The sequence below is a fragment of the Nannospalax galili genome, unplaced genomic scaffold (genome assembly GCF_000622305.1).
Source record: "Nannospalax galili isolate Female #2095 unplaced genomic scaffold, S.galili_v1.0 scaffold285, whole genome shotgun sequence".
In the NCBI taxonomy this organism is placed as follows: domain Eukaryota; kingdom Metazoa; phylum Chordata; class Mammalia; order Rodentia; family Spalacidae; genus Nannospalax; species Nannospalax galili.
Genome location: NW_008355157.1, coordinates 1,199,013 through 1,213,450, shown reverse-complemented (window position 1 = coordinate 1,213,450; position 14,438 = coordinate 1,199,013). Strand labels below are relative to the sequence as shown.

The window sequence follows — 14,438 nt, the reverse complement described above, 5'->3', positions numbered from 1 at the left end:
ATGCCGAGGAGCTCAGAAGGTGGGCGACTGTGACCAGTGATAGTCATGTATATAGAGATTAGAAATGTATGTGAAAATGTCTCAATGTCAATTGCCTTGGAATGAATTTTTCTGTATGAAACTGTGTGTTTTGACAACGAAGTGGAGATCTTAAAAAAAAAAAAAAAAAAATAGAAATGGAGGGAGAACTTCCAACTGCCCCTTATGAGTCTGTCCTAAGCCAGAGAAATGCCTAACTCTGCACTCTGATCCCAGACCCATATCCTTAATGAACATAGATGCAAATATTCTCAATAAAATACTTGCAAACCGCATACAGACACACATCAAAAGGATCATCCACCATGATCAAGCTGGCTTTATCCCAGAGATGCAAGGATGGTTCAATATACGTAAGTCAATAAACGTCATAAATCACATAAATGGACTCAAAGACAAGAACCACAAGGTCATCTCAATAGGTGGGGAGAAGGCCTTTGACAAAATTCAACATGCATTTATGTTCAAAGTCCTAGAGGGAATTAGACTGGAGGGAACATACCTCAACATAATTAAGGCCCTATGTAACAAACCCACAGCCAACATCATTCTAAATGGAGGAAAAACTGGGAGCATTCCCATTGAAATCAGGAACCAGACAAGGCTGTCCACTATCCCCACTTCTCTTTAACATAGTACTTGAAACTCTTGCAAGAGCAATAAGAGAAGGAAATTAGAGTAATAATTAGAAAAGAAGAGATCAAATTATCCCTTTTTGCAGATGATGATATTATATCTAAGGGACGCCAAAAATTCCACCCGAAAACTCCTCGAAATTATTAACACGTTCAGTAAAGTGGCAGGTTACAAACTTAACCTACAAAAGTATATAGCCTTTCTATATACCAATAACAAGCAATCTGAAAAAGAACACATGGAAACACTCTCGGAATTATGGTACTTATCACTAAATAGCTAGAATTTAAAGACAAAAAAGAGGAGTAGGATGTCAAATTTTGCATTCCAAAAGGCTATGTGATCTAAAAAAATAAAACTTATTTTAAAAAAATAAAATTTTTATTTAAGCAATGTAACCATTTTTAAATAACACGATTTTAAAAAGTAAACAAACCCAGACTCACATGATTTGAAACTTCAGGAACTATCCTGGACATGATCTTTTAAAGGATTAAAAAAAAAAAAATGTTGCTACAAGCCCTTCCTTCTTATGTTGCTTTTCTTGGGTATTCTGTTCAAGAACATGCAAAGTAACTAATACACAGTCCAAGCTGAGACACTGATATGAAGGGGAGGGAATATCACAAAACCTTCACATGATAAGAAAGTAAAAATAAAAAAATAAAAAGGTTGGTATACATATAGGGCCGGGCATGGTGGCACACGCCTTTAATCCCAGCACTTGGGAGGCAGAGGCAGGCGGATCTCTGTGAGTTTAAGGCCAGCCTGGTCTACATAGTGAGTTCCAGGACAGCTGGGGCTACAGGGAGACCCTGTCCCAAAAAGACAAAAAAAAAAAAGAAAAGCTTGCTATAATATTTCTAATAAAATGAGTCTGTTTGTTATATGGAATCTAGGTGCAAGTCCTAGTTTGCTTTCTGTTGCTGTGATTAAAAACCATAACCAAAAGCAACTTTGAGAAGAATTTATTTCATCTTACACTTCCAGTAGAATTCACCATTAAGGAAAGACAAGTCAGGAGGAACTCAAGGCAGGAACCTGGAAGCAAGAACTGAAACAAAAACAATTTGCTCCCCAGTTTCTACTCAGTGTTTTTATACAGTCCAGGACCTCTTGTTTAGGGATGATACAGTCCATGGTGGGTTGGGACTTACTATATCAATTAGCAATCAAGAAAATACCCCCAAAGACATGCCCACAGGCCAATCTGATTAAAGCAATAAGACTCCCTCAGAAAACTCCAGGCTATGTCAGGGAGAGTACACAATGGTGATTGTGATTTGACCATTAATTTCTCTTGACTAAAACGAGCAGTTAAGGGAAAATGTTAAGAAAAACTAGTCATATAACAATAATTTAATATGTCCTGTGAAAACTAAAAATATGTACTAGACTTTACCAAAATTCTCAAAAATGTCTTCTCTAAGAAAATCAATAATTATAATGAGCAGAGATCCAACACAAATTATTATACAAAAAATGTAATACAAGCTAATATCTATTAACTATACATTTAAACTATTTCTAAATACACAAAAATACTTTTTGTTTCTCCATCATTTAATTATATATATTCCTAAGAATCTCAAAAACAAAATTACTATAAAATACTTTTCTACCATTATGTATACTTTAAAACACTACCATTCATTTTAAAACTATACCTTTAGAATGTTTCAGGTAAATGTTAAGTGTTCTCCTCTCGTTAATTATACTTTTGGAAAAGGAAAAGGAAAAATTCTTAATGTAGATACATTTTACATGTGTAAGACAATGGAACATTATGCAGTTAATTGTTTATGGGTATAGGTACTAAAGTTAAAAATCAAGTTATCCGTAAACATTCTAAAGGGTCTTTATTATGTTTAAATAGTGACACATGGTCATGCTAAAAGGAACAATCATAGAAATGCACAAAGGAGAAGGGAAATATCACTAAGAAACTTATCTCAGAGAAGAATCATTGGCTATTACCATTTCTTCTCTCCATCCAAGAAAGTCTACTTAAACTGCAAATGAGAGTAAACTATTCTATGCATACTGGTCTATGGCCTACTTTGCCTAACTTGACATGAAGAACATCTTTCTGTTTCAGGCACTATATGTGGGTATTCATACGTAATTATTCTTGTGAATTCTACAGTATTATTATATTCTATGTATTACCAAAACTAAGTTAAATGTTTTCCTTATTAATACTTTTTAAAATTCTAATATAATAAACAGGATACATTCCACTTACTAAAATGCCTCCTACCCAAAATCATTCTCTACAAATTGACATTCATTTATTCAAATATTCTAAGTGCCCTATTACATACCACTCACTATTCTAAATTATCTAAATTCTATTAGTATAAGGTCTGAACTATTACTTCCAATGTTCATAGGTACATAGATCTTCATGTATGTACTGAAATAATGGATGGCAACCTGGTTTAGGCATCCTTCTTGACTTCTGTAATCACTTCATTTTTTTCTTAAAGCTTTAACTTTTAGGGCTGGGGAGATGGCTTACTTGGTAAAGCATGAGGACCTGAATTTGGATTCCTAGCACCCACATAAAAGTCTGGCATTGTGTCATATGTCCGTATCTCTAGCTCTGGGGAGAGGTAGTGGGACATGACACAGTCAAATCCCTAGGGCTTATTTTGTGTGACAGTTTCGTCAAATTTGTGAGCTCTGGTATCAGTGAGATACCCTGTCTCAAAAAAAATACGGTGGAGAGTGACCCAAAATCAACCTCTGGCCTCCATGCACCACACACATAATACACACAAAGCAAAAAGGGAATAAAAATTTTAAAAGCTTTAACTTTGATAATAGTTTGCCTTCATTTTTGTCACAGACTCATAACCTCAAAACATTATATTATTTGCAAGACACAAATTGTACTAAATATTCTATAAAAGCAAGGCTACAGCCCCATTACCAAGAAGCTTCCAGAACCACATAACTGAGAATTTGAAAGCTATTACAAATACCCTGTACAGAAATCAGCCTTTATCACTCAGTTCAGGCTCACTAGCTATGGGAAGCCAATGGGATGAAGAGATAACAAGCTGAGAGGGAGAATCACTGTGTTACATTTTGTTAGCTGTGTTTTCAAGTTTCTTTGGGGCTTCAAAATAACAAAAAAACTCCAAGGAAATGTGAATCTTAACAGCTAGCTGTATGCTTTCCTTTGATCTACCTAAAGTTTCAGTGGAAAGAAAAGAGTACGAGCACTCCCAAACTACTATCCCAGCCCTAAAATAGGAGCACTCCCATGCTAATATCCCAGGGCTAAATTAGGAGCACTCTCACGCTAATATCCCAGTGCTAAAGTAGGAGGACTCTCACACTAATATCCCAGCACTAAATTAGAAGCACTCTCACGCGTATATTCCAGCGCTAAAGTAGGAGCACTCCCACGCTAATATCCCAGTACTAAATTAGGAGCACTCTCACGCTAATATTCTAGTGCTAAAGCAGTAGGACTCTCACGCTAATATCCCAGTGCTAAAGTAGGAGGACTCTCACACTAATATCCCAGCGCTAAAGCAGGAGAACTCCCACGCATATATTCCAGCGCTAAAGCAGGAGCACTCCCACGCTAATATCCCAGTGCTAAATAAGGAGCACTCTCACGCTAATATCCCAGTGCTAAACTAGGAGCACTCCTATGCTAATATTCCAGTGGGAGACACACTAATGAAACACCAAAACATGTCTGTTTGTATTCCAGTCAAAATTTTGGTCTTTAAAATCACTATGGAACAGAACTGCTGAATAGCCTCTAGGAGTCTTTGCTGTTTGGAAAAATGGGGCCCTGTAAGAATTAAAGTAGGTGGGGCTCGGTGGCTCACAGGGGCTGGAGAGATGGCTTAGCAGTTAAGAGCACTGGCTGCTCTTGCAGAGGACTCAGGTTTGATTTCCAGCACCCATATGACGACTAACAACCATCTGTAACTCCAGTTCCAGGGGATCTGACACCTTCTTCTGACCTTTGCAAGCACTGTATGCCATGGGTGCACTTACATACATGTAGGCAATACATTCACATACATAAAATAAAAATAATAAATAAAATATTTTTTTAAAAAGAAATGTATCCACAAAAAATTATACAGCTCTGGGTATGGGTAAGGACTGCAGATGAGGTCACAGTTAAGGTGGGATTTTGAGAAAAGGAATATAAGAATATGGTCCTTGGAAAAGACCATCTCAAAGAATGCCACAATCCAATTTCCATTTTAACACCCTAACCCAAAATTTATGCTTGAATTTATTAAATGCATATGGCTGAATGAAATATATATACACTGATAGTGACCATGTATTCTGTCAACTAACTGTTCAAGATAACATGTCTTGGTGAGAGAATGTTAATTTGAACCAGATCTTAGCTACTTCTTCAGCTTCAAAATAGTCTATGCTACCAAGTACTAAGTTTGGTTTGTTTATTTTTTTTAGATGGTTCTCATTATGTATTCCTGGAAGGCCTGGAAATCACTATGTAGACCAGGCTGGCCTGAAACTCACAGAGATCTGCCTGTCTTCGCCTCCCAAGTGCTGGGATTGAAAGTGTGCACCACCATGCCCAGCCCTCTCCTATTATTCTCATTAGAATATAACTTCTCCAAAAATATGAGGCAATACTTCATATATTGCCACAAACTAGGCATTCAATAACTATTTGCTGATATTGCTGAAAATTCAGATTGTTTAATCCATTTAAATAAATTTTGTATCTCAGTTATTTTAAAATATATATGAAAATATTATAATACCCAAACAGATACTTGCAAATCAATGTTCAAAGAAATAGTAATAATAGCCAAAATGTAGAACTAGTTGAATGTCCACTGACAGGTGAATATCCATTCACACAAACAATGAAATATTATTCAGAGTGTTGAGGGAAACAAAAGAGCATGGTGGCCATGTAATACCAGCACTCAGGAAGCTGAGACAGGAGAACTATTAGGTATGAGGCCAGCCTGGGCTAAATACACATAGTGAGATTCTCTCTTGAAACAAAAAAGGGGTTGGAAGACGAAATTCTGGTATATACTACAATGTGGATGCACTTTGAAAACACTGCGAAGTGCTAAGTGAAATAAGCTAGTCACAACATGACATATTTCGTATGGTTCAATTTATATGAGGTATTTGGAATAGTGAAAATCATAAGGACAGAAAGAATAGTAATTACAGAGGTTGGCGGTAAAGCAGAATAAGGATTTATTGCTTAATGGGCACAGAATTTCAGCTCAGGATGATGGAAAAGACCTGTGGATTGATAGTAAGGGTTCCACAGAATTACAAATGCACTTAATTCCACCGGGTTTTACATTCAAAATGGTTGTGTTAAATTTCATCATGTGTATTCTACCACAATATAAAAGAGATGAAAATATATGTAACTATAATACTACTTTAATACTTTGTCCAAATAACACTTTGTAAATGTCAAATCACAGATTTGTTGTTCTTAACATTAAATCATTAAAAATAAAACAGAATACAGCTATGTTCCACACAGCATTGTGACCAACAATAAACCATATATACAAGGGTAGTCTCAAAATTATAATGGAATAGAAAAATTCCTACTGCCCAGTGACAATATAAGAGTTATAATAGCAAAGCAACATATTACACAGGTGTTTCTGATAATGATAGCATAAACAAACCTACTGTAAGGCTGAGCAAAGAAGATTGGAAGTTTGAGGGAAGACTAGGTTACAAGGTAAGTTCCAAGTAAAATTCTGCCTTAAAAAAAAAATTACAAAGTACAGCACATACAATCATATACAGTACATAAAATTTGATGATGATGATGATGATGATGATAACAATAATAATAACAATAAGTAACAATATATTACTACTTTGGACCAAGGAGTTGACTCAGCAGGTAAAGAGCTAGCTACACAAGCCTGACAACCTGAGCTCAATACCTAGAACCCACAAAAAAGGAGGGGACAGCATTCCTACTGCAAGATAGGAGGCAGAAACAGGAGAATCTCCTGAAAGCTCACAGGTCATAGGCCAGGAGTACACAGTACAGTACAGAGCACTGTACCAGAAACAAGAGAGCAGGGCCCTGCTTCAAAATGGTTTAAGCCAAGTAACTCACAAAAGTTGTCCTCAAACCGACCTACACACACACACACACACACACACACACACACACACACACACACACACACACAAAATGTACTAGCTTAAGTATTTACTATATACTAAATGTGCTTTTATTGTCACCTTAGAATGTATTCCTTGTTTTTGTTTGTTTTATGATAGGTTGTACAAGCTGGTCAAACTATATAGTTCAAGTCTTGAACTTAAGACTCTCCTGCCTCATCCTCCCAAGTGCTAGGATTACAAAGGAAAACAAATATTGCTTTTTAATTAAAAGAGAAAATAGTTCACTATAAAACAGTATGTCCAGCTATACCAGCATCAGTCTCATACAATTGTGTTTACTGTGTTTCTAGATAATAGGTCACTTCAAGCAAATGACTTGTACCCTACAGATTTAAATATGTACAGTCCATAAAGTTCTGTATAACAATGAAACTGCCTAATAACATAGTTCTTATAATGCTTCCTAATTATTAAGCAGCATGACTCTAACTAATTTTAATAATAATCAGTTTTATATTTGAAATCTGGTTTCAAGGGGAAAAAACTTGAAAATAGAGTTGTTTTGATATCAGCAATACCTTTAATACATTTTTTTATAATTCTGCAAACCCTTTGTTATAATAAAAAATACTTAGAACATGAGTGTAGAATATGCCAACATGTCTTTCTTTAATGGTGATAAATTCATCTCCGTTTTCTCAACTGAGTTGTTTTATGCTTCAGTATTTTTGCAATACATTTTTATTCTATTTTTTTATCATTCTTCGGTTAAGGGCTATGCATGCAAAGACTATTCTCTACTTTGCATAACATTTACAGGAGTTAAAAAGTATCTAATAAGGAAATACAACATGTTAAATAAAATGATAAGCAGTAATTTCTTAGAAGCAATTCTTGAACTACCTCCTAAACTTTTGGAAAATAGAGCAAGATAGAACTTATATTCATCCACTTACATACATGCAGGCAATATGCTCATACACATGAAATTAAAATAATAAAATATATTTTAAATCCGGGAGCGGTGGCGCACGCCTTTAATCCCAGCACTTGGGAGGCAGAGGCAGTCGGATCCCTGTGAGTTCACGGCCAGCCTGGTCTACATAGTGAGTTCCAGGACAGCTGGGGCTACAGGGAGACCCTGTCTCAAAAAGACATATATAATATATATTGGTCTAATCATAGGTAATTCAATTGGATTGTAAAAAAGTTTTGCTTACCCAAATGTTATTGATTTAAATTATACAATCAAATTCTCATTATGGTTTATTTTCAGCTACTCCAAGAAAATTTCAGCTTTAACTTAAGTGGTACAATTGGTTTATTGTTGATGTTTACCTTTGAGAACCTCTTTAAACACATTTTGATTTAATCTGAGGCAATTCAAATTAGAGTACAAAAAAGTTTTGTTTGCTCAAATGTTATTGATTCAGATTATACTGGTCAAATTCTTATAGTTTATTTTTAGCTGCTCCAAAAATTTCTGGCTTTTTTGTTGCAGTTTTTGTTGTTGTTGTTGTTCACTTTTGTGAAATCAAACATTAGTTTCTCATAAGAAACTTATGAGAGGATAGGAATAATAAAAGTTCTCACGACAGGTGGTAAATTTATTGTTATTAATGTCTCATGGTATTAAGATAATTAGTAAGGAAGAGAAAATGTTAGAAGGATGTAAGAATGGAAATATTTGTAATAAAAAAACATTTGGGTATGAAGATTAAGATGGCTGGATGTTTCTAGATGAACAGAGAAATAAGAAAGGTTTTTTTCTATGTTATGAAGGCTTTGAGTAAGATATTTAGATATATAAAAGATGAGACTTAAAGATGATATATAACCTTAAAATTTCTAAAGTCAAAGTTCAAACAAATCTCTATTTAAGTCAAATCTCTATTAGGGTTCAAACAAATCTCTATTAAGTCTCTATTGCCTAATCTTGCTAACTATTACAAGAACTGGCTTAAAAATAAAATGTCTATCTAATCAAGGTTCATTTAAGAACATTTAGCTTTGGCTAATATTATGCAGTTCTTAAAGACCAAAATGACCGGGCGTGGTGGCGCACGCCTTTAATTCCAGCACTCGGGAAGCAGAGCCAGGCAGATCTCTCTGAGTTCAAGGCCAGCCTAGCTATGTAAGAGACAAGACAAGACAGTCCAACAGACAGAACAAGTAATATAGTCCCTGCACAAAAATCATTTTGAGACGTCATTACATCCTCTCTACAGCTAAAATAATGTAGTCTCAGTGACTCCACTGGGCAATGCATCAATAAATACACTCCATCAATAAAAACAATGTTTTCTGGATAAGGTGAAATTATTTAAAGATAAGAGGGTTTCTGACTTTAAAAGAAAACATTTGTTAATTTACAAGGTTATTTTAATACTAACCTCAAAAATGGCTTACCTTCCTTCCCCTAGAATGCAAGATGCTGAGGAAACCACATAGTATTTCCAGAAAAGGTATTATTGCTTGAATCTGGGTCAATAAAATTATTGGCTGTTCAAATGAGATAAAAAGAAATACTAATTATCTAGAAATATACATTCCCTTCGTTCTTACACAAAACATATCTCACGTAAAAAGTCAAATGAGATACTTATCTCTTAAGTATGAATTATAAGGGACAGCTCTTTTGAAAGCAAAGTTACAGAAATACTAAAAATCATTTAAACAATCACTGATCACAAAATATGAATAGATTTAGTTAAAAAAAAAGAGAGAGATCTTTACAGTTACCACCCTATATTAATTTTACCTTTATAAGGAACATGAAGTTCTGGCAAAGGCAAAAAGATACCAAAGTTTAAAGGGGGTAGGGGAGATCCACAGAGTTTCAAGGGCAAAAGCACATCCCACTCCAGAATATATTTACAGTTCTTCATCTAGAATTCAACCAACATCCAAATGTGGCAATCAGCCAAGCTCACAAATTAAAATAGCAGTAATTCTGAAAGATTATCTTCTATAAATATTCAAATATGGATGTTTGTGTGCATGTAAGGGTCTCTACATGCCAATCAAAATGTTTTGTTTAGGATCCTGAAATTGAACTTTTTTTTCCACCCTTCTGTAGGGATCCTCCTGAATCCTTAACTTCCTATGTTAACTCTCACCCTAAGTGATCAGGGGATAAATTATCTCTCTATTCATAGCCTGAATTAAAACTTTCAAGGTTAGCATTTATATACATACCAATAACTAAAAGAAAAATATCTAGAACCTCTAAAAAAGTAAGTTTGTAAAGACACAGGGAAAGATAGGTGAGGCATAAGGGTCTTGAATGAAGCAATGAAGTAAAAGATTAATATTTTATTCAAGTCATCAGGTATACCTTGGCAATACTTTAATAACAAAAATCTTGACACAGAGAACAACTTTACAGATCTGGACTCTATTCAGATTTCTTCTTTTTAAATATATCTATGTGTGTATCTGTATGTGTTTCTATGTGTATACATGTGGGCACACTTGTGTGTGGAGGTCACAGGGTGGCATCAGGTGTCTTCCCCAATTACCTTGCTTTCTCAGATGAGGTTTCTCACTGAATCTAGAGCTCACCAATTCAGCTAGGCTGGCTGGAAAGTAAGCTCCAGGAATCTTCTTGTCTCTACCTCCCCAGCACTAGGATTACAGACATGTGCTGCTACACCTGGCTTTTTACGTGGGTTCTGGGGATTCAAACTCAGGTCCGCATGCTTACACAGCAACCACTCTACCAAAATCAGCCATCTCCCCAGCCTACTAAAGTTCTGGTAAGAAAAACTTTCATTTATTTGGCTCAAGACTTATATACTCAAAGTTTAAATACATGAACTATCAAAAATAGGAAAATGCAATCAGTGTGAAATTTAAACTAAATATACCTTTTGGAAATCCTTAGATATTCCAGTCATTAAGAGCAATCAATAATTAAGCATACTAATGGCATTAATAAAGATTAGTTATCTGGTACATTAGTTTTCTATTTCACCCTATCCAGTTAGTCAATTTCCCTTAAACAAATAAACAATTACTGAAAAGCTCCAGATCTTCCAGGAAAATGACATGTGATAGGCATGTCTCTCCACCAGGGCAGCATTAAACTATTAAAAAAAACCACTTATTCAGAGGTTTAAACTCCTGTAACAAATTGCTCAAAATATTCCTAGACAGTTAGGCAGACCTGCAGGAAGCTTTTAAAATATGACCATTCCTTCTCTACTCAACCATACAAACCTATGTACAACAGAAGACCCAAGTCAAACCAGTGATTCTCAAACTAGAGAAGGAAAGAGAAAAAGCTGGCTTGGGAACCAGTAGCTTCAACCTCCTCTGGGAGCCTGTTATATAATACATAAACTCAGATCCTCTAATGATCTACTGAATTGAATCAGAATCAAGCATGTTAACAAGATCCCAAGTGATTCACATAGTGACTAAAATATGAGAAAAGCTCTGTGGGAGGGGAATATTAGGAAGAGAGAGAAAATACAATCTTCAGTTTAAAGACTGGTTGCCACTGCAGGAACTGTTTGCCAACAGGTAGTCAATTTTTAATCTTACCACAATTTAACATGGGGCTCTTGAAAAATAGAAAACCCAACCAATAAAGATCTAATGATTAAATCTCAGAGCCTTAAAAAAAAATGCTGTAACAGAGTTATCTTGGAGGAAGAAGTCCTATCTCATGCCCCCAAATCACATCAACTAGACACATCAGTCATGTGCTACATACATAGTTAACATACCAGTGATATACCACTTATACAGTGGTGGTTACATAAGATTATCTTGTCTAAAGAAGTCAGTCAATTTAATACAGTCTATGATGTTCACAGAGTGACTATATGGTTCAGTAATGCAGTCTTCAGAACAATTCTCATCCTTAAATAATGTATGGCTATGATTAAAACAATGGCAATTCTTTTTTTCTTCAAGATCCTCAAGCACTATGAACATTTAGGATCCTGGTGGCTAGGAAAGACACCAAGAAATGGAAGACCTATGCCATCATGTAACCAGAAGAGCAAGACTATGGTGGTTTGAATGAAAATGTTCCCCCACAGGTTTCAAGTGTTTGCATACTTGGTCCCCACTTTGTGGCACTGTCTAGGGAGGAACCTTTAGGAGGTATAACCATGCCAGAAGAAGCACAGCACTGGGGGCAGGCTTTGAGAATCTGTAGTTTGCCCACTTCCAGTCTGGCTGACTGCTTCTTGTGACTACTTAAAGATGTGAGTACTTAGCTGCCTGTCCAGCTGCCTCCTGCCATGCCTGCCCCACTGTGAAGCCATAAGCCAAATAAATTCTTCCTTTTATAAGTTGCCTTGGTCATAGTGTTTTATCACATCAACAGAAAAGTAACTAATACAGACAGGATATGTGCTACTTACTCAGCTACTAGTTTCAACTCCAAATACATCTTTTAATATTCCTCTCTATTGAAAACAAAACTCTGATAACTCAACTTTTCTCTTTTATCATGTAGCTTCCTCACATTGCCAACAAGAGCACTAAACAGAGTACGATGTTTTTGTTTACCATTCTGTACTGCCCCAGCACAGGCCCTCCACCCCAGCAGTAGCAGCTAGTGGCTATCAGTGCCCCTTCAGGAATGGCGGCAGTAGCAACCAGGTAGCATCCCTCTAGAGGTTCTGAATCTCAAATCTGTATCCCCTGAACTCTTTGTTCCCTCATACCTATGGGACAGTGGTTGATTCTTATAGTTATTATCTAAGTTACCCCAGTATTCTTCGACCACAAACATTATTACCACTACCACCACCAAAAAATTAAAATATATAAATTTTTTTCATAATGCAAGAAACATAAATTAATCTGAATTTTCTCCTCTGAATTCACACTGCTCCCAAACTAAAAAATGCCTCCTTCCATCTGTAATGACAAAAGCCAAAATGCCAGGTCCAATAAGGCCAAATGTTCTTCTAAAAATATTAAAAATGTAAAGAAAAGGTCAAATGGAGGTGCTCAATAAAAAGCCTACTAAAACTTTTAATAATGTATGTGAATTCTTAACAGCATGATAGAATAGTTGAATTTCTGAGATATAAATAACATCATTGTACTACCAAATAGATTGAATTTGAAATATGGAAAACTGTATCATGTACTTAAAATAAAGCATTACAAGATATTTTAGCTTCACTCTGCCTCAACATGCTCTTAAAAAGGAGAAGTGAACAATAACAATTTTATTAACAATGACAAAGCCATGGTGACCTAGTTTGAGAATTAACAGAGCTATAGGTATTAAAAATAGAGTTGCTTAATCCTCAAGAATAAATAATGTAGATGCTGAAAACAAAAAGATTTGGGGGCTAAAGATACCAATGCAAAGACTCAATGAAATATATTCTCTCAAATACCTAAGTTTGAAGTTATGATTTGAAGCAATTTAAGTAATAATTTACTTGAAGAATCTAAAATAGGAAGATCTATATGAAGCACCATCTGAATGCAACTTGATTTCCTAAAAAGTTCAGCAAGACTTCTCAGCTTACTTACCTGTCCCTAACCTTCAAATTCTGAATAAGCCCTTATATTTCAACTCCTCCAACCCCCTCCTAAATCCTACCCAAATTACTGGCCTTAAAATATTCAGCTTTTCACCAGGCGTGGTGGTGCACACCTGTAGTCCCAGCACTTGGGAGGCAGAGGCAGGCGGATCTGTGAGTTCAAGGCCTGCCTGGTCAACACAGTGAGTTCCAGGCCAGCTGGGGCTACAGGGAGACTCTGTCTCAAGAAGACCCCCCCCCAAAAAATCAGCTTTTCTCTCTAACAACTATCAAATTAACGGGGGGGGGGGCTCCAAAGGAGCCCTCAGGTATCTCCAGGAGGAAATACTGTGGTAATGTTTAGGATTTGATCCACAGACTCAAATAGCAGGAACTCTACCTTTCACAATGAAACTTACTGTAGTAGCTTACTTGTTTGCACAGAGCATAAATACTATTATCAAGTAGTAGTAAATTAATATTTCATTTAAATAATATTCAATATTAAAATGTCAATTCTGGACATTATTGGGAGACAATATAATCATTAGAATAGTACTTGGAACTCCAACCACCAGAGACCATATAAAAGAGTTTCACATCATATAAGAAAACGTTCCTCACTACAAGAAGTAGTCAAGCTAAATCTGGGACCATGTAAGGAGTGTCTTCTGAGGAGGAAGAACAACTGTTTCCAAAGTCCCCTCCTAATCTTCAGTGCCCTGTCCAAGGTATCCAACTCAAGATGTTAAAATCTGAAGCCTATCCCATCGGCAATATTCATCAAGTCTAAAAACTGCACATTCCTAGTGACACCTGGCCTGGCTATTAATTCCTGCCTGTACACCTAAAACTTCAACATGTTCCCGTCTATAGGAGGAAGAACAACTGTTTCCAAAGTCCCCTCCTAATCTTCAGTGCCCTGTCCAAGGTATCCAACTCAAGATGTTAAAATCTGAAGCCTATCCCATCGGCAATATTCATCAAGTCTAAAAACTGCACATTCCTAGTGACACCTGGCCTGGCTATTAATTCCTGCCTGTACACCTAAAACTTCAACATGTTCCCGTCTATGAGCTATTGGAAAATGCAAGTTTACACTTTGACCAAATGACAACATAGAGT

General features: G+C 35.9%; 1 protein-coding gene across 2 annotated transcripts in view; it reads right to left on the bottom strand.

Annotated features, from left to right (window-relative positions):
• Positions 1 to 14,438, bottom strand: part of Fut8 (fucosyltransferase 8) — a 295,663-nt gene that overhangs the window by 178,042 nt on the left and 103,183 nt on the right. The window contains exon 3 of one of the 2 annotated variants that reach the window (XM_017802945.2): positions 9,223 to 9,315. The exons of the other annotated variant lie outside the window; for it this stretch is intronic. The gene's annotated coding sequence lies outside the window, so the exon portion shown is untranslated. The remainder of the gene's footprint in view (positions 1 to 9,222; positions 9,316 to 14,438) is intronic. 2 annotated transcript variants of the gene reach the window in all.